This window comes from Danio aesculapii, chromosome 4 (assembly GCF_903798145.1).
Source record: "Danio aesculapii chromosome 4, fDanAes4.1, whole genome shotgun sequence".
Lineage (NCBI taxonomy): Eukaryota > Metazoa > Chordata > Actinopteri > Cypriniformes > Danionidae > Danio > Danio aesculapii.
The window spans coordinates 25,438,860-25,456,049 of record NC_079438.1 but is presented as its reverse complement, the minus strand read 5'-3'; the positions used below and the strand labels follow the sequence as shown (position 1 = coordinate 25,456,049).

The 17,190-nt window shown below is 45.0% G+C and overlaps 18 non-coding genes across 18 annotated transcripts; 4 read left to right on the top strand and 14 right to left on the bottom strand.

Moving 5' to 3' along the window:
• Positions 1–778: 778 nt before the first annotated feature.
• On the bottom strand, positions 779–860 carry trnas-aga (transfer RNA serine (anticodon AGA)). Its single transcript has one exon. It is a non-coding gene; the product is annotated as a tRNA-Ser (tRNA).
• Positions 861–2,463: 1,603 nt separating this feature from the next.
• On the bottom strand, positions 2,464–2,536 carry trnak-uuu (transfer RNA lysine (anticodon UUU)). Its single transcript has one exon. It is a non-coding gene; the product is annotated as a tRNA-Lys (tRNA).
• A 482-nt stretch (positions 2,537–3,018) lies between these two features.
• Positions 3,019–3,090, bottom strand: trnah-gug (transfer RNA histidin (anticodon GUG)). Its single transcript has one exon. It is a non-coding gene; the product is annotated as a tRNA-His (tRNA).
• A 1,440-nt stretch (positions 3,091–4,530) lies between these two features.
• trnas-uga (transfer RNA serine (anticodon UGA)) lies at positions 4,531–4,612 on the bottom strand. The gene has a single exon. It is a non-coding gene; the product is annotated as a tRNA-Ser (tRNA).
• A 344-nt stretch (positions 4,613–4,956) lies between these two features.
• Positions 4,957–5,038, bottom strand: trnas-cga (transfer RNA serine (anticodon CGA)). Its single transcript has one exon. It is a non-coding gene; the product is annotated as a tRNA-Ser (tRNA).
• A 348-nt stretch (positions 5,039–5,386) lies between these two features.
• trnas-aga (transfer RNA serine (anticodon AGA)) lies at positions 5,387–5,468 on the bottom strand. Its single transcript has one exon. It is a non-coding gene; the product is annotated as a tRNA-Ser (tRNA).
• A 292-nt stretch (positions 5,469–5,760) lies between these two features.
• trnak-uuu (transfer RNA lysine (anticodon UUU)) lies at positions 5,761–5,833 on the bottom strand. Its single transcript has one exon. It is a non-coding gene; the product is annotated as a tRNA-Lys (tRNA).
• Positions 5,834–6,468: 635 nt separating this feature from the next.
• trnap-agg (transfer RNA proline (anticodon AGG)) lies at positions 6,469–6,540 on the top strand. The gene has a single exon. It is a non-coding gene; the product is annotated as a tRNA-Pro (tRNA).
• Positions 6,541–8,078: 1,538 nt separating this feature from the next.
• On the top strand, positions 8,079–8,150 carry trnap-cgg (transfer RNA proline (anticodon CGG)). Its single transcript has one exon. It is a non-coding gene; the product is annotated as a tRNA-Pro (tRNA).
• A 769-nt stretch (positions 8,151–8,919) lies between these two features.
• Positions 8,920–8,991, top strand: trnap-agg (transfer RNA proline (anticodon AGG)). Its single transcript has one exon. It is a non-coding gene; the product is annotated as a tRNA-Pro (tRNA).
• A 456-nt stretch (positions 8,992–9,447) lies between these two features.
• trnaq-cug (transfer RNA glutamine (anticodon CUG)) lies at positions 9,448–9,520 on the bottom strand. Its single transcript has one exon. It is a non-coding gene; the product is annotated as a tRNA-Gln (tRNA).
• An 872-nt stretch (positions 9,521–10,392) lies between these two features.
• On the bottom strand, positions 10,393–10,465 carry trnar-ucg (transfer RNA arginine (anticodon UCG)). Its single transcript has one exon. It is a non-coding gene; the product is annotated as a tRNA-Arg (tRNA).
• A 636-nt stretch (positions 10,466–11,101) lies between these two features.
• Positions 11,102–11,174, bottom strand: trnar-ccg (transfer RNA arginine (anticodon CCG)). Its single transcript has one exon. It is a non-coding gene; the product is annotated as a tRNA-Arg (tRNA).
• A 1,118-nt stretch (positions 11,175–12,292) lies between these two features.
• On the bottom strand, positions 12,293–12,364 carry trnah-gug (transfer RNA histidin (anticodon GUG)). Its single transcript has one exon. It is a non-coding gene; the product is annotated as a tRNA-His (tRNA).
• Positions 12,365–12,508: 144 nt separating this feature from the next.
• On the bottom strand, positions 12,509–12,590 carry trnas-cga (transfer RNA serine (anticodon CGA)). The gene has a single exon. It is a non-coding gene; the product is annotated as a tRNA-Ser (tRNA).
• Positions 12,591–13,312: 722 nt separating this feature from the next.
• On the bottom strand, positions 13,313–13,385 carry trnak-uuu (transfer RNA lysine (anticodon UUU)). The gene has a single exon. It is a non-coding gene; the product is annotated as a tRNA-Lys (tRNA).
• Positions 13,386–15,630: 2,245 nt separating this feature from the next.
• Positions 15,631–15,702, top strand: trnap-cgg (transfer RNA proline (anticodon CGG)). The gene has a single exon. It is a non-coding gene; the product is annotated as a tRNA-Pro (tRNA).
• Positions 15,703–17,106: 1,404 nt separating this feature from the next.
• Positions 17,107–17,179, bottom strand: trnar-ccg (transfer RNA arginine (anticodon CCG)). Its single transcript has one exon. It is a non-coding gene; the product is annotated as a tRNA-Arg (tRNA).
• Positions 17,180–17,190: the final 11 nt, after the last annotated feature.

The following is a 17,190-nucleotide window of genomic DNA, read 5'->3' as shown; positions in this document are numbered from 1 at the left end:
ACCGACTGAGCTATCCAGGCTCCAAGGTAGTGCTTTGCAAGTAAGCAAGGTTTAGCGTTGTGGTCGGCGCAGACCTTTACGGTACACAAAAGTTTACCGTGAGGTGGGGTTTAGACTTGTGGTTGGTCTGGATGTTGCTAAAACACAACGGGTTACTGTGAGGTTGGGTTTATGGTTGTTGTAGGTGTAGACATCAGTAAAACACCGTAGTTTGGACTCCATGTCATGTGGGAGACATTAAAAAGATCAATGACAACTGCAGAAGGTCTTTCTGTTGTTGTGGCAATAAATGGAGACTTAACCATTGAAACGATTCTTTCCATGCCTTAGAAGCGTGACTCGATCAACGTTTACCTACACAGCATGCTGGCATCAAAGGTCCCGTTGCTCATATCGAATCCCTAGTCTTCCACACTTTAGGAAACGTAAACATTCAGGACGTGCCATTAGCACAGCCTGCACCAAAAGCAGGCTGGAGATTACTGATGGCATCAAGGAGTGAAAAGCCTGCCGTGACCCTGATTCGAACCGGGGTTGCTGCGGCCACAACGCAGAGTACTAACCACTATACGATCACGGCGAGCCACGGGACAGCCGCTGGAGCCTCACTCTCTGTCATACATCTTTGAAAATGGAGGGCCCCCAGGGCAGTGAGCTGGCACGCGCTGCGGTTTTATTTTTGTTGCTTTTCCCTACCAGCACATCCCTTTTCCCAAGAAACACTGGAGTTGCAAACAATCAAGTAAAGTCGCAAACTAAATCTTGCGCACAGCCTGGACGTAGTCAGCAGGATTCGAACCTGCGCGGGGAGCCCCCAATGGATTTCTAGTCCATCGCCTTAACCACTCGGCCACGACTACGAAGCTTGACCTTTCCATTGTGCTCTTGCCTGGCGCATTGATCGTGCTGCCCGATGACATGTAGAGCAAGCAAGAGCTCACCAGCAATAGATGTCGCTTGTAGGGATGGTATGCAGTTTAACCCAAAGAATGACCAGTCTGTCAGACGAAGAAGAGCCGGAGTCAGAGATTTAAATAAATATATAAAGTTTACTGAAGATGGTTTGCAGTTACATCAGCAGAAGCCAGCTTCAACACACGCCATGAGTTCCTAGGGCGCTCTGCTTACAATCACAAATCAATAACAATTTTACTCTCACATAAGGTCATTAACTGCGTCACGCATATAGGTGTTCTAACCTGATTGGATAAAACACAGATAGACTAGGAAAATTTCCACGTGGGGTGCGTGCGTACAATTCTGAACAGTATCTCAAGCATAAACGTCAGACATCCACTAGACTGTTCAGAGCTGACTCCAGACCTGTGAAACGGATCCACAATCAAATAGAACACACACACTTCAAGTATAATCTGTTTCTTATCCGAGGCTGAGTGTAGTCTCAGCCGTCTTTATCAAAACTGGTTAAAAACTGGTATAATCTACATTCAGGCAGTTATATCCTTACTACACAAAGTCTATCTTGAATAAAAAAGTAGAATCACCTTAAAAGAATAACCGTAAAAACAGCAAAATCCCTTAAGACATTTTAGATAATATTAACTCATAGAAATAACAATGGAGACAGTTGCTTCCGGTCCTCAGCCCTTAGCTCCACTCAAGGTCTCCGTGACCTCTGACCTAGTTTGGTGGCTCCTGAAAAAGTTATAAAGAGACAGGCAAACGCACTGAACATTCTTATGTTGAGCAATGTGTTAACTTACTCATTAGTTAAAATCAATTTAAAGTTAATTACTCATTCAAACAATCAAATAATTATATAAAAATAATGAGAAACAAGATGATGAGGAAAGGATAAACGTTGATTCATGCTGAGATGGATAGGAAGGTATGAATACGAATCCTCCACGCTCTACAAAAGTTGTCTTACACGCCCAAACAGGGACTTGAACCCAGGAACGTCAGACGAAAAGTATGACGCTCTACCGACTGAGTTATCCGGGATCACTGGGGCAATAGCTTAGATTTAAGTGCTTCTGATGTGTCAGAGTTGCAGCGTGCACTAAAAAGTGGGCTGTACAAAACAGGTGGCAAGAGGGGGGCGTGACGCCAATGTCACCGTAGAGAAGCCTGCCGTGACCCGGATCCGAATCGGGGTTGCTGCGGCCACAATGCAGAGTACTAACCACAATCCGATCACGGCGAGTTACCGGACAGCCGTTGTGGCCCCTGTGCGGTATGTTCCTCCCTCTGATTTGCCCCTTTCGGTTCAGTGAGCGCAAGCTGTTGATTTTTCCTCCTACCAGCACGACGCTTTTCCCAAGTAACGCTGGAATTGCAAACATTTGATGACTGTTGCAAGTTTAAAAAGGAAGAGGACGCGCACATGGTCGGCAGGACTCGAACCAGCACGAGAAGTACACATGTTGTGCATCCAGCTGAAACTTTCAGCAAGCAATAGCTCACTGGCAAAAGCTGCGGCTCCACAAGAAGAGCCTTACACGCCCAAGCAGGGACTTGAACCCTGGACCCTCAGATTAAAAGTCTGATGCTCTACCGACTGAGCTATCCGGGCTCCACGGCAGCGCCTCGCAAGTAGGCAAGGTTTCGGGTCGTGGTCGGCGCAGACCTTTCCGGTGCACAAAAGTTTACCGTGAGGTGGGGTTTAGACTTGTGGTTGGTGTAGATGTTGCTAAAACACAACAGGTTACTGTGAGGTTGGGTTTATGGTTGTTGTAGGTGTAGACATCAGTAAAACACAGTAGTTTGGACTCCATGTCATGTGGGAGACATTAAAAAGATCAATGACAACTGCAGAAGGTCTTTCTGTTGTTGTGGCAATAAATGGAGACTTAACCATTGAAACCATTCCTTCCATGCCTTAGAAGCGTGACTCGATCAACGCTGACCTACACAGCATGCTGGCATCAAAGGTCCCGTTGCTCATATCGAATCCCTAGTCATCCACACTTTAGGAAAACACAGCCTGCACCAAAAGGAAGCTGGAGATTACGGATGGCATCACAGAGTGCAACGCCAATGCCACCTTGAAAAGCCTGCCGTGACCCGGATTCGAACCGGGGTTGCTGCGGCCACAACGCAGAGTACTAACCACTATACGATCACGGCGAGCCACAGAACAGCCGCTGGAGCCTCACTCACGTCATCCGTCTTTGAAAATGGAGGGCCCCCAGGGCAGTCAGCTGGCACGCGATGCGGTTGTATTTTTGTCACTTTCCCCTACCAGCACATCCCTTTTCCCAAGAAACACTGGAGTTGCAAACAGTCACGGAAAGTCGCAAACTAAATCCTGCGCGCAGCCTGGACGTAGTCAGCAGGATTCGAATCTGCGCGAGGAGACCCCAATGGATTTCTAGTCCATCGCCTTAACCACTCGGCCACAACTACGAAGCTTGACCCTTCCTTTGTGCTCTTGCCTGGCGCATTGGTCGTGCTGCCCGATGACATGTAGAGCAAGCAAGAGCTCACCAGCAATAGATGTCGCTTGTAGGGATGGTATGCAGTTTAACCCAAAGAATGACCAGTCTGTCAGACAAAGAAGAGCCGGAGTCAGAGATTTAAATAAATAAATAAATAAAGTTTACTGAAGATGGTTTGCAGTTACATCAGCAGAAGCCAGCTTCAACACTCGCCATGAGTACCAAGGGCGCTCTGCTTACAATCACAAATCAATAACAATTATACTCTCACATAAGGTCATTAACTGCGTCACGCATATAGGTGTTCTAACCTGATTGGATAAAACACAGATAGACTAGGAAAATTTTCACGTGGGGTGCGTGCGTACAATTCTGAACAGTATCTCAAGCATAGACATCAGACATCCACTAGACTGTTTAGAGCTGACTCCAGACCTATGAAACAGATCCACAATCAAATAGAACACACACACTTAAAGTATAATCTGTTTCTTATCCGAGGCTGAGTGTAGTCTCAGCCATCTTTATCAAAACTGGTTTAAAACCGGTATAATCTACATTCAGGCAGTTATATCCTTACCGGCTGACAACACTTTCTCATCACAGCACAGACCTGCGTCCTCTTAAAAAAAACAGATGCAGTCGTCCTCCAGGAAACGGCGTTTCAGAGCTGTGCCATGCCACTGCTGAGCTGGACCGTGAAAGACCTTGAAGTCATTAGTTGTTACCAAAGCCATGGTCCAAAAGCATGGCCAAAAGCACATTTCGCCTGGGCCTTTTGGAACTGTGCTAGCATCAGTCTTGAAAAGAGCTGTGCATAAAGCAACTCTCCAGAAGCAGATGGAGTGGGGAAAATGTGCCACAAAGGGACAGCCAAAAAGGACTGGGTGACTTGGAAAAAAAACTATCAAATCCCAATCTTGATGAGCCGTACAAGATGTTGCTGTCGATTTATTGAACGTTTCTCTAGGCAACATCAGAGTGTAGGGACTACAAAAAAGGCAAAATTGCGACTAGTCGCTGGACTTGAATTATTCAATATGGGATTAAACACGCAGGCCGGCAACCAAACGTCGCAAAAGCCACAGTTCCTCTCACAGAGAGAAAAAGCAAAAGCAGCTGGCTGTTCCGTAATTGGCAGGGTTCGAACCTGCGCGGGGAGACCCCAATGGATTTCAAGTCCATCACCTTAACCTCTCGGCCACGACTACGCATGGTGGCAGCTCGTTGACTTTTTCTGCTGAATGTGGGCAACATTGAACGCAGCACAGTTGGGGCATAAATGGCCTGAGGTTGTAAAAAGCGCCACAAGCACTGCTCGCAGTTAACAGGAACACGCTGCCGTGACCTGGATTCGAACCGGGGTTGCTGCGGCCACAACGCAGAGTACTGACCACTATACGATCACGGCACACTGCTCGCTTACCGATAAGCTCAACAGCTGCCTGGACACTAAGGGACACTGGTTTGTTTGCGAGATTCAGAAGAGGAAGGCATTTCCGTTAGGGGGCAATGAGCAAAAACAGCAAGTGGACTTTGTGGAAATACCAACCGACGTAGTCGGCAGGGTTCGAACCTGCGCGGGGAGACCCCAATGGACTTCGAGTCCATCGCCTTAACCTCTCGGCCACGACTACACCTGGCCTTGCCTCATTCGCTCTGTTGGCCGGATGTGGGCAACACTAGATACAGCAGAGGTTGGGGTGAGAAATCCAGCTGTGGCCTGAGGTCACGAAAACTCAGCCCAGCATGGCTTTTCATTAGCAGGTACGCGCTGCTGTGACCGGGAATCAAACTGGGATTTCTCTGGCCACAACACAGAGTACGGATCACTGTACGGTCGCGACAAACCACTGTCGCTCACCCACAGCTGCCTGGTGACTAAGTGACAGGAGCTTGTTTGTGAGATGCAGAGGAGGATTGCAATTACGTATAGGAGGCTTGAAAGAAAAGAGAACAACAACATAAGTGGACGTGCAAAACAACGTAGTCGGCAGGATTCGAACCTGCGCAGGGAAACCCCAATGGATTTCTAGCCCATCGCCTTAACCACTCGGCCACGACTACAGACGTCTGCTTTCTCTCTCCTGCTGAGGTGGCAACCAAGCACAGGGTCAACAGGGGTAGAGGAAGGTGCACTAGCTCTTGAGCAACTTTTCCGTACAATCTCTGGGAAGCAGGTAGCTTCTCTGGGAAGCAAGTAGCTCTCTAACACACTCAGCTAACTTCATGGGCACTCTTTCCACACAAGCTGATGATCTGAATTCAGAGCAACGTGCTCTCGCAGGCCACACCACAATGGACAGCCACCAAATGATATGAAAAGAACAACGAGGTCTCTGACAAACAGACAGGCCTTCGCCCGAACAGGGACTTGAACCCTGGACCCTCAGATTAAAAGTCTGATGCTCTACCGACTGAGCTATCCGGGCACCTGTCTGCGGAAGCCCCTTGCCATAGCTTAGCAGAACCTTTTAGGTTCATCTCAAGAGGGTTTTCACAGCTATTGTGTTTCATCCACCAAACATTGCTCCCAAATTGAAGAGAGACCTTCAAAGACAACCCAGATGGGGCTTGAACCAACAATCCCAAGCCCCGGAGGTTGATGCCTTATCCATCAGGCCACTGGGCCATTTCACCAATCATTTGTCATGGATCTTTTGTATGCCTTCAACAAGATGCCAACGCATGGAAAACTGCACTGTAGGATCTCGATGCCAGTTTGCATTCAGTCAAAAAAGATGTGTGCAACTAATGGACAAACATTTTCTTGTCTTTTTGACCTAAGGGTATGAACCTAGCTTTTTAAAGATAACAATGGATTGTCTTGCACAGTCAACTTAAAAGGAACTGCATCAAAGACAACCCAGTTGGTACTTTAAACCCACAATCCCCAGCTTCGAAGGCTGGTGCCTTATCCATTAGGCCACTGGGCTGTTTTTACTGCCTGTGAACTGTAATATGCCTCCAGGGAGTTGCTGACACACGTAACAAAAACAACATGAACAAAGAGTAGACTGGATCGGTCTCACAGAATTTTTTGTGGCACTGTAGATTGCCTGTACAGGGCTCGTTGGTCTAGGGGTATGATTCTCGCTTAGGGTGCGAGAGGTCCCGGGTTCAAATCCCCGATGAGCCCTATGCCTGTCTTAGAAGAAGAGGTGGAGCTGTGCTTACTATGATGTTTCTATGTTAATTGTAGCAGCTTTTGTTGTGACTTTAGCTAATGAACATTTAGTGGACTTCTGAACTAAATCAGTCTAACATGTACAATTATACAGACAAAAAAAGGAGCGGCAATGATTCGGTTGTTAGATTTGTTTATGGATCTTGAACAACCTACCAGCTTTATATGTAAGCACCATTTTTGTCTTTGTACACAGTCTCTTCTCTGTAGGCACCATGCAGGATTCAAAATGGCCTTTCGTGTTAGGTATCTCGATACCCTTTTAGTCATAACAGGTAATATGCATGGCAACGCAGGAAGTTAATGACATGCAAACACATCTCAAGAAGGTTTTCACAGCTACCGTGTTTCATCCACCAAACATTGCTCCTAAATTGAAGTGAGACCTTCAAAGACAACCCAGATGCGACTTGAACCAACAATCCCAAGCCCCGAAGTTTGATGCCTTATCCATTAGGCCACTGGGCCCTTTCGCCAATCATTTGTCATGGATCTTTTATATGCCTTCAACAAGATGCCAACGCATGAAAAACTGCACTTTAGGATCTCGATGCCAGTTTGCATTCCGTCAAATAAGATGTGTGCAACTAATGGTCAAACATTTTCTTAGTGCAATCATCCACATTCGTGTCTCATTGGTCCTGGGGTATGGTTCTCGCGTATGATGTGCCTAGTCTTGAGTTTCAAATTCCAGACAAGGCCACTCTCATTAACTTGAAATCACAACCTTTCTGCACCTATTTTCTTGTTTGCATTTCATCATCATCCACCTAACAAGAGACCATTAGTTGAAAGCCACGGGGTACTTGAAGTCAAGATCTCCATTACCAAAGCTTAGCGGAACCATTTAGGTTTGTAACGTGACAGTGAGATTCAAGCAAGATTGGATGAATCTTATTTGAAGTGTGCAGCAAGTCTGAGAATTCGAAGCTAACTATTGTCCTCAGATCATCACGCCTAAGTTTTGAGAAGACCAGTCGGAATTGTTTCACACAACTTAAATGTAACCCAACAAAGACAACCCAGATGGGACTTTAACCCACAATCCCCAGCTTCGAAAGCTGATGCCTTATCCATTAGGCCAACACTAGCGTTTGTCATATCTGACGTATGGCTCAGGAAGTTCTTGTTACTCAGAAAAACAGTACTTTAGTATCCCTATGGCATATTGCATTCAGACGATCTGGTGTGTACACCTAATGACAAAACAGCTTCTCTGAGGAGTTTTCCATTGTCATGTCTTTTTGACCTAAGGGTATGAACCTAGCTTTTTAAAGGTAACACTGGATTGTCTTGCACAGTCAATTTAAAAGGAACTGCATCAAAGACAACCCAGTTTGTACTTTAGGTCACTGGGCTGTTTTTACTGCCTGTGAACTGTAAGATGCCTCCAGGGAGTTGCTGACACACGTAACAAAAACAACATGAACAAAGAGTAGATTGGATCTGTCTCACAGAATTTTTTGTGGCACTGCAGGTTGATTTGACAGGGCTCGTTGGTCTAGGGGTATGATTCTCGCTTCGGGTGTGAGAGGTCCCGGGTTCAAATCCCGGACGAGCCCTACGCCTGTCATAGGAAAAGAGGCGGAGCTGCGCTCACTATGATGTTTTTATGTTAATTGTAGCAGCTTTTGCTGTGACTTTAGTTAATGAACATTTAGTGGACTTCTGATCTAAATCAGTCTAACATGTACAATTATACAGACAAAAAAAGGAGCGGCAATGATTCGGTTGTTAGATTTGTTTATGGATCTTGAACAACCCACCAGCTTCATATGTAAGCCCTTCAAAGACCTTCAAAGTGAGACCTTCAAAGACAACCCAGATGCGACTTGAACCCACAATCCCGAGCTTCAAAGGCTGATGCCTTATCCATTAGGCCAATACTAACGTGTGTCACATCTGATGTATGGCTCAGGAAGTTCTTGTTACTCACAAAACAGTACTTTAGGATCCCTATGCCATATTGCATTCAGACGATCTGATGTGTACACCTAATGACAAAACAGCTTCTCTGAGGAGTTTTCCATTGTCATGTCTTTTTGACCTAAGGGTATGAACCTAGCTTTTTAAAGATAACACTGGATTGTCTTGCACAGTCAACTTAAAAGGAACTGCATCAAAGACAACCCAGTTGGTACTTTAAACCCACAATCCCCAGCTTCGAAGGCTGTTGCCTTATCCATTAGGCCACTGGGCTGTTTTTACTGCCTGTGAACTGTAATATGCCTCCAGGGAGTTGCTGACACACGTAACAAAATTAACATGAACAAAGAGTAGATTGGATCGGTCTCACAGAATTTTTTGTGGCACTGTAGATTGCCTGTACAGGGCTCGTTGGTCTAGGGGTATGATTCTTGCTTAGGGTGCGAGAGGTCCCGGGTTCAAATCCCGGATGAGCCCTATGCCTGTCTTAGAAGAAGAGGTGGAGCCGTGCTTACTATGATATTTCTATGTTAATTGTAGCACCTTTTGTTGTGACTTTAGTTAATGAACATTTAGTGGACTTCTGATCTAAATCAGTCTAACATGTACAATTATACAGACAAAAAAGGAGCGGCAATGATTCGGTTGTTTGCTTTGTTTTTGGATTCTGAACAACCCACCAGCTTTATATGTATTACATGGTATATATAACACCATTTTTGTGTTTGTACACAGTCTCTTCTCTGTAGGCACTATGCAGGAATCAAAGTGACCTTTCGCGTTAGGTATCTCGTTACCCTTTTAGTCATAACAGGTAAAATGCATGAGCATGCAGGAAGTTCATAATATGCGAACACATCTCAAGAAGGTTTTCACAGCTACTGTTTTTCATCTACCAAAGATTGTTCCCGACTTGAAGTAAGATTTCAAAGACAACCCAGGTGGGACTTGAACCCACAATTCCCAGCTCCAGAGGCTGATGCCTTATCCATTAGGCCACTGGGCCACTTCACCAAACCTTTGTCATGGATCTCTTGTATGCCTTCAACAAGATGCCAACGCATGGAAAACTGCACTTTAGGATCTCGATGCCAGTTTGCATTCCGTCCAATAAGACATGTGCAACTAATGGACAAACATTTTCTTTGTGCAATCATCCACATTCGTGTCTCATTGCTCCTGGGGTATGGTTGGGGTACGCGTATGTTGTGACTGGTCTTGAGTTTCAAATTCCAGACAAGGCCATTCTCATTAACTTGAAGTCACAACCTTTCTGCAGCTATTTCCTGGTTTACATTTCATCATCATCCACCTAACATGAGACCATTAGTTGAAAACCACAGGGTGCTTGAAGTCAAGATCTCCATTACCAGAGCTTAGCGGAACCTTTTAGGTTTGTAACGTGACAGTGAGATGCTAGCAAGATTGGATGAATTTTAATTGAAGTGTGCAGCAAGTCTGAGAATTTGAAGCTAACTATTGTCCTCAGATCATCACACATAAGCTTTGAGGAGAGCAGTCAGGATTTTTTCACACAACTTAAATGTAACCTAACAAACACGATCCAGATGGGACTTGAACCCACAATCCCCAACTTTGAAGGCTGATGCCTTATCTATTCAGCCACTGGGCCAATACTAGTATTTTCCTTATTTTTTTGTATGGCTCAGGAAGTTCTTGTAACTCAGAAAACAGCACTTTAGGATCTCTATGCCATATTGCATTTAGACGATCTGGTGTGTACACCTAATGACAAAACAGCTTCTCTGAGGAGTTTTCCATTGTCATGTCTTTTTGACCTAAGGGTATGAACCTAGCTTTTTGAAGGTCACATTGGATTGTCTTGCACAGCCAACTTAAAAGTAACTGCATCAAGCACAACCCAGGTGGGACTTGAACCCACAATCCCCAGCTTCGAAGGCTGGTGCCTTATCCATTAGGCCACTGGGCTGTTGTTTATTGCCTGTGAACTGGAATATGCCTCCAGGGAGTTGCTGACACACGTGACAAAAACAACATGAACAAAAAGTAGAATGGATCAGTTTCACTGAATTTTTTTGTGGCACTGCAGAGTGCTTGTACAGGTGCTTGTTGGTCTAGGGGTAGGATTCTGGCTTAAGGTGTGAGAGGTCCTGTGTTCAAATCCTGGATGAGCCCTACACCTATTGCAGAAAAAGTGGTGATGCTGTGCTATCTATAGTGTTGCTTTGTTAATTGTAGCTGTGACTTTAGTTAATGAACGTTTAGTAGACTTCTGATCTATATCAGTCTAACATGTACAATTACACAGACAAAAAAGAGCGGCAATGATTCGGTTGTTGATTTGTTTTTGGATTCTGAACAACCCATCAGCTTTAGATGTAAGCACCATTTTTGTGTTTCTATGCAGACTCTTCTCTGTAGGCACCATGCAGGAATCAAAATGACCTTTCGCGTTAGGTATCTCGTTACCCTTTTAGTCATAACATGTAAAATGCATGAGCATGCAGAAAGTTAATAACATGCAAACACATCTCAAGAAGGTTTTCACAGCTACTGTGTTTCATCAACCAAACATTGCTCCCGACTTGAAGTAAGATTTCAAAGACGACCCAGGTGGGACTTGAACCCACAATCCCCAGCTCCGGAGGCTGATGCCTTATCCATTAGGCCACTGGGCCATGTTGCCAAACTTTTGTCATGGATCTTTTGTATGCCTTCAACAAGATGCCAACGCATGGAAAACTGCACTTTAGGATCTCGATGCCAGTTTGCATTCCATCAAAAAAGATGTGTGCAACTAATGGTCAAACATTTTCTTTGTGCAATCATCCACATTCGTGTCTCATTGGTCCTGGGGTATGGTTCTCGCGTATGGTGTGACTGGTCTTGAGTTTCAAATTCCAAACAAGGCCACTCTCGTTAACTTGAAATCACAACCTTTCTGCAGCTATTTTCTTGTTTGCATTTCATCATCATCCACCTATAAAGAGACCATTAGTTGAAAGCCACGAGGTACTTGAAGTCAAGATCTCCCTTACCCCCCCGACAACACTTTCTCATCACAGCACAGACCTGCGTCCTCTTAAAAAAAACAGATGCAGTCGTCCTCCAGGAAACTGCGTTTCAGAGCTGTGCCATGCCACTGCTGAGCTGCACCGTGAAAGACCTTAAAGTCATTAGGTGTTACCAAAGCCATGGTCCAAAAGCATGGCCAAAAGCACATTTCGCCTGGGCCTTTTGGAACTGTGCTAGCATCAGTCTTGAAAAGAGCTGTGCATAAAGCAACTCTCCAGAAGCAGATGGAGTGGGGAAAATGTGCAAAGGGACAGCCAAAAAGGACTGGGCGACTTGGAAAAAAACTATCAAATCCCAATCTTGATGAGCCGTACAAGATGTTGCTGTCGATTTATTGAATGTTTCTCTGGGCAACATCAGAGTGTAGGGACTACAAAAAAAAAGCTAAATTGCGACTAGTCGCTGGACTTGAATTATTCAATATGGGATTAAACACGCAGGCCCGCAACCAAACGTCGCAAAAGGCACAGTTCGTCTCACAGAGAGAAAAAACAAAAGCAGCTGGCTGTTCCATAGTTGGCAGGGTTCAAACCTGCGTGGGGAGACCCCAATGGATTTCAAGTGCATCACCTTAACCTCTCGGCCACGACTACGCATGGTGGCAACCCGTTGACTTTTTCTGCTGAATGTGGGCAACATTGAACGCAGCACAGTTGGGGCATAAATGGCCTGAGGTTGTAAAAAGCGGCACAAGCACTGTTCGCAGTTAACAGGAACATGCTGCCGTGACCCGGATTCGAACCGGGGTTGCTGCAGCCACAACACAGAGTACTGACCACTATACGATCACGGCACACTGCTCGCTCACCGATAAGCTCAACAACTGCCTGGACACTAAGGGACACTGGTTTGTTTGCGAGATTCAGAAGAGGAAGGCATTTCCGTTAGGGAGCAATGAGCAAAAACAGCAAGTGGACTTTGTGGAAATACCAACCGACGTAGTCGGCAGGGTTCGAACCTGCGCGGGGAGACCCCAATGGATTTCGAGTCCATCGCCTTAACCTCTCGGCCATGACTACAGCTGGCATTTACTCATTATCTCTGTTGGCCGGATGTGGGCAACACTAGATACAGCAGAGGTTGGGGTGAGAAATCCAGCTGTGGCCTGAGGTCACGAAAACTCAGCCCAGCATGGCTTTTCGTTAGCAGGTACGCGCTGTTGTGACCGGGAATCAAACTGGGATTTCTCTGGCCACAACACAGAGTACGGATCACTGTACGGTCGCGGCAAACCACTGTCGCTCACCCACAGCTGCCTGGTGACTAAGTGACAGGAGCTTGTTTGTGAGATGCAGAGGAGGATTGCAATTACGTATAGGAGGCTTGAAAGAAAAGAGAACAACAACATAAGTGGACGTGCAAAACAACGTAGTCGGCAGGATTCGAACCTGCGCAGGGAAACCCCAATGGATTTCTAGTCCATCGCTTTAACCACTCGGCCACGACTACAGACATCTGCTTTCTCTCTCCTGCTGAGGTGGCAACCAAGCACAGGGTCAACAGGGGTAGAGGAAGGTGCACTAGCTCTTGAGCAACTTTTCCGTACAATCTCTGGGAAGCAGGTAGCTTCTCTGGGAAGCAAGTAGCTCTCTAACACACTCAGCTAACTTCATGGGCACTCTTTCCACACAAGCTGATGATCTGAATTCAGAGCAACGTGCTCTCGCAGGCCACACCACAATGGACAGCCACCAAATGACATGAAAAGAACAACGAGGTCTCTGACAAACAGACAGGCCTTCGCCCGAACAGGGACTTGAACCCTGGACCCTCAGATTAAAAGTCTGATGCTCTACCGACTGAGCTATCCGGGCACCTGTCTGCGGAAGCCCATTGCCATAGCTTAGCAGAACCTTTTAGGTTCATCTCAAGAGGGTTTTCACAGCTATTGTGTTTCATCCACCAAACATTGCTCCCAAATTGAATTGAGACCTTCAAAGACAACCCAGATGGGACTTGAACCAACAATCCCAAGCCCCGGAGGTTGATGCCTTATCCATCAGGCCACTGGGCCATTTCACCAATCATTTGTCATGGATCTTTTGTATGCCTTCAACAAGATGCCAACGCATGGAAAACTGCACTGTAGGATCTCGATGCCAGTTTGCATTCAGTCAAAAAAGATGTGTGCAACTAATGGACAAACATTTTCTTGTCTTTTTGACCTAAGGGTATGAACCTAGCTTTTTAAAGATAACAATGGATTGTCTTGCACAGTCAACTTAAAAGGAACTGCATCAAAGACAACCCAGTTGGTACTTTAAACCCACAATCCCCAGCTTCGAAGGCTGGTGCCTTATCCATTAGGCCACTGGGCTGTTTTTACTGCCTGTGAACTGTAATATGCCTCCAGGGAGTTGCTGACACACGTAACAAAAACAACATGAACAAAGAGTAGATTGGATCGGTCTCACAGAATTTTTTGTGGCACTGTAGATTGCCTGTACAGGGCTCGTTGGTCTAGGTGTATGATTCTCGCTTAGGGTGCGAGAGGTCCCGGGTTCAAATCCCCGATGAGCCCTATGCCTGTCTTAGAAGAAGAGGTGGAGCTGTGCTTACTATGATGTTTCTATGTTAATTGTAGCAGCTTTTGTTGTGACTTTAGTTAATGAACATTTAGTGGACTTCTGAACTAAATCAGTCTAACATGTACAATTATACAGACAAAAAAAGGAGCGGCAATGATTCGGTTGTTAGATTTGTTTATGGATCTTGAACAACCCACCAGCTTTATATGTAAGCACCATTTTTGTCTTTGTACACAGTCTCTTCTCTGTAGGCACCATGCAGGATTCAAAATGGCCTTTCGTGTTAGGTATCTCGATACCCTTTTAGTCATAACAGGTAATATGCATGGCAACGCAGGAAGTTAATGACATGCAAACACATCTCAAGAAGGTTTTCACAGCTACCGTGTTTCATCCACCAAACATTGCTCCCAAATTGAAGTGAGACCTTCAAAGACAACCCAGATGCGACTTGAACCAACAATCCCAAGCCCCGAAGTTTGATGCCTTATCCATTAGGCCACTGGGCCCTTTCGCCAATCATTTGTCATGGATCTTTTATATGCCTTCAACAAGATGCCAACGCATGAAAAACTGCACTTTAGGATCTCGATGCCAGTTTGCATTCCGTCAAATAAGATGTGTGCAACTAATGGTCAAACATTTTCTTAGTGCAATCATCCACATTCGTGTCTCATTGGTCCTGGGGTATGGTTCTCGCGTATGATGTGCCTAGTCTTGAGTTTCAAATTCCAGACAAGGCCACTCTCATTAACTTGAAATCACAACCTTTCTGCACCTATTTTCTTGTTTGCATTTCATCATCATCCACCTAACAAGAGACCATTAGTTGAAAGCCACGGGGTACTTGAAGTCAAGATCTCCATTACCAAAGCTTAGCGGAACCATTTAGGTTTGTAACGTGACAGTGAGATTCAAGCAAGATTGGATGAATCTTATTTGAAGTGTGCAGCAAGTCTGAGAATTCGAAGCTAACTATTGTCCTCAGATCATCACGCCTAAGTTTTGAGAAGACCAGTCGGAATTGTTTCACACAACTTAAATGTAACCCAACAAAGACAACCCAGATGGGACTTTAACCCACAATCCCCAGCTTCGAAAGCTGATGCCTTATCCATTAGGCCAACACTAGCGTTTGTCATATCTGACGTATGGCTCAGGAAGTTCTTGTTACTCAGAAAAACAGTACTTTAGTATCCCTATGCCATATTGCATTCAGACGATCTGGTGTGTACACCTAATGACAAAACAGCTTCTCTGAGGAGTTTTCCATTGTCATGTCTTTTTGACCTAAGGGTATGAACCTAGCTTTTTAAAGGTAACACTGGATTGTCTTGCACAGTCAATTTAAAAGGAACTGCATCAAAGACAACCCAGTTTGTACTTTAGGCCACTGGGCTGTTTTTACTGCCTGTGAACTGTAATATGCCTCCAGGGAGTTGCTGACACACATAACAAAAACAACATGAACAAAGAGTAGATTGGATCGGTCTCACAGAATTTTTTGTGGCACTGCAGGTTGATTTGACAGGGCTCGTTGGTCTAGGGGTATGATTCTCGCTTCGGGTGCGAGAGGTCCCGGGTTCAAATCCCGGACGAGCCCTACGCCTGTCATAGGAAAAGAGGCGGAGCTGCGCTCACTATGATGTTTCTATGTTAATTGTAGCAGCTTTTGCTGTGACTTTAGTTAATGAACATTTAGTGGACTTCTGATCTAAATCAGTCTAACATGTACAATTATACAGACAAAAAAAGGAGCGGCAATGATTCGGTTGTTAGATTTGTTTATGAATCTTGAACAACCCACCAGCTTCATATGTAAGCACCAATTTTGTCTTTGTACACAGTCTCTTCTCTGTAGGCACCATGCAGGATTCAAAATGACCTTTCTCGTTAGGTATCTCGTTACCCTTTTAGTCATAGCAGGTAATATGCATGGGAATGCAGGAAGTTAATGACATGCAAACACATCTCAAGAAGGTTTTCACAGCTACCGTAATTCATCCACCAAACATTGCTCCCAAATTGAAGTGAGACCTTCAAAGACAACCCAGATGCGACTTGAACCCACAATCCCGAGCTTCAAAGGCTGATGCCTTATTAATTAGGCCAATACTAACGTGTGTCACATCTGATGTATGGTTTAGGAAGTTCTTGTTACTCACAAAACAGTACTTTAGGATCCCTATGCCATATTGCATTCAGACGATCTGATGTGTACACCTAATGACAAAACAGCTTCTCTGAGGAGTTTTCCATTGTCATGTCTTTTTGACCTAAGGGTATGAACCTAGCTTTTTAAAGATAACACTGGATTGTCTTGCACAGTCAACTTAAAAGGAACTGCATCAAAGACAACCCAGTTGGTACTTTAAACCCACAATCCCTAGCTTCGAAGGCTGTTGCCTTATCCATTAGGCCACTGGGCTGTTTTTACTGCCTGTGAACTGTAATATGCCTCCAGGGAGTTGCTGACACACGTAACAAAATTAACATGAACAAAGAGTAGATTGGATCGGTCTCACAGAATTTTTTGTGGCACTGTAGATTGCCTGTACAGGGCTCGTTGGTCTAGGGGTATGAAGAGGTGGAGCTGTGCTTACTATGATATTTCTATGTTAATTGTAGCACCTTTTGTTGTGACTTTAGTTAATGAACATTTAGTGGACTTCTGATCTAAATCAGTCTAACATGTACAATTATACAGACAAAAAAAGGAGCGGCAATGATTCGGTTGTTTGCTTTGTTTTTGGATTCTGAACAACCCACCAGCTTTATATGTAAGCACCATTTTTGTGTTTGTACACAGTCTCTTCTCTGTAAGCACTAAGCAGGAATCAAAATGACCTTTCGTGTTAGGTATCTCTTTACCCTTTTAGTCATAACAGGTAAAATGCATGAGCATGCAGGAAGTTCATAATATGCGAACACATCTCAAGAAGGTTTTCACAGCTACTGTGTTTCATCTACCAAAGATTGTTCCCGACTTGAAGTAAGATTTCAACGACGACCCAGGTGGGTCTTGAACCCACAATCCCCAGCTCCGGAGGCTGATGCCTTATCCATTAGGCCACTGGGCCACTTCACCAAA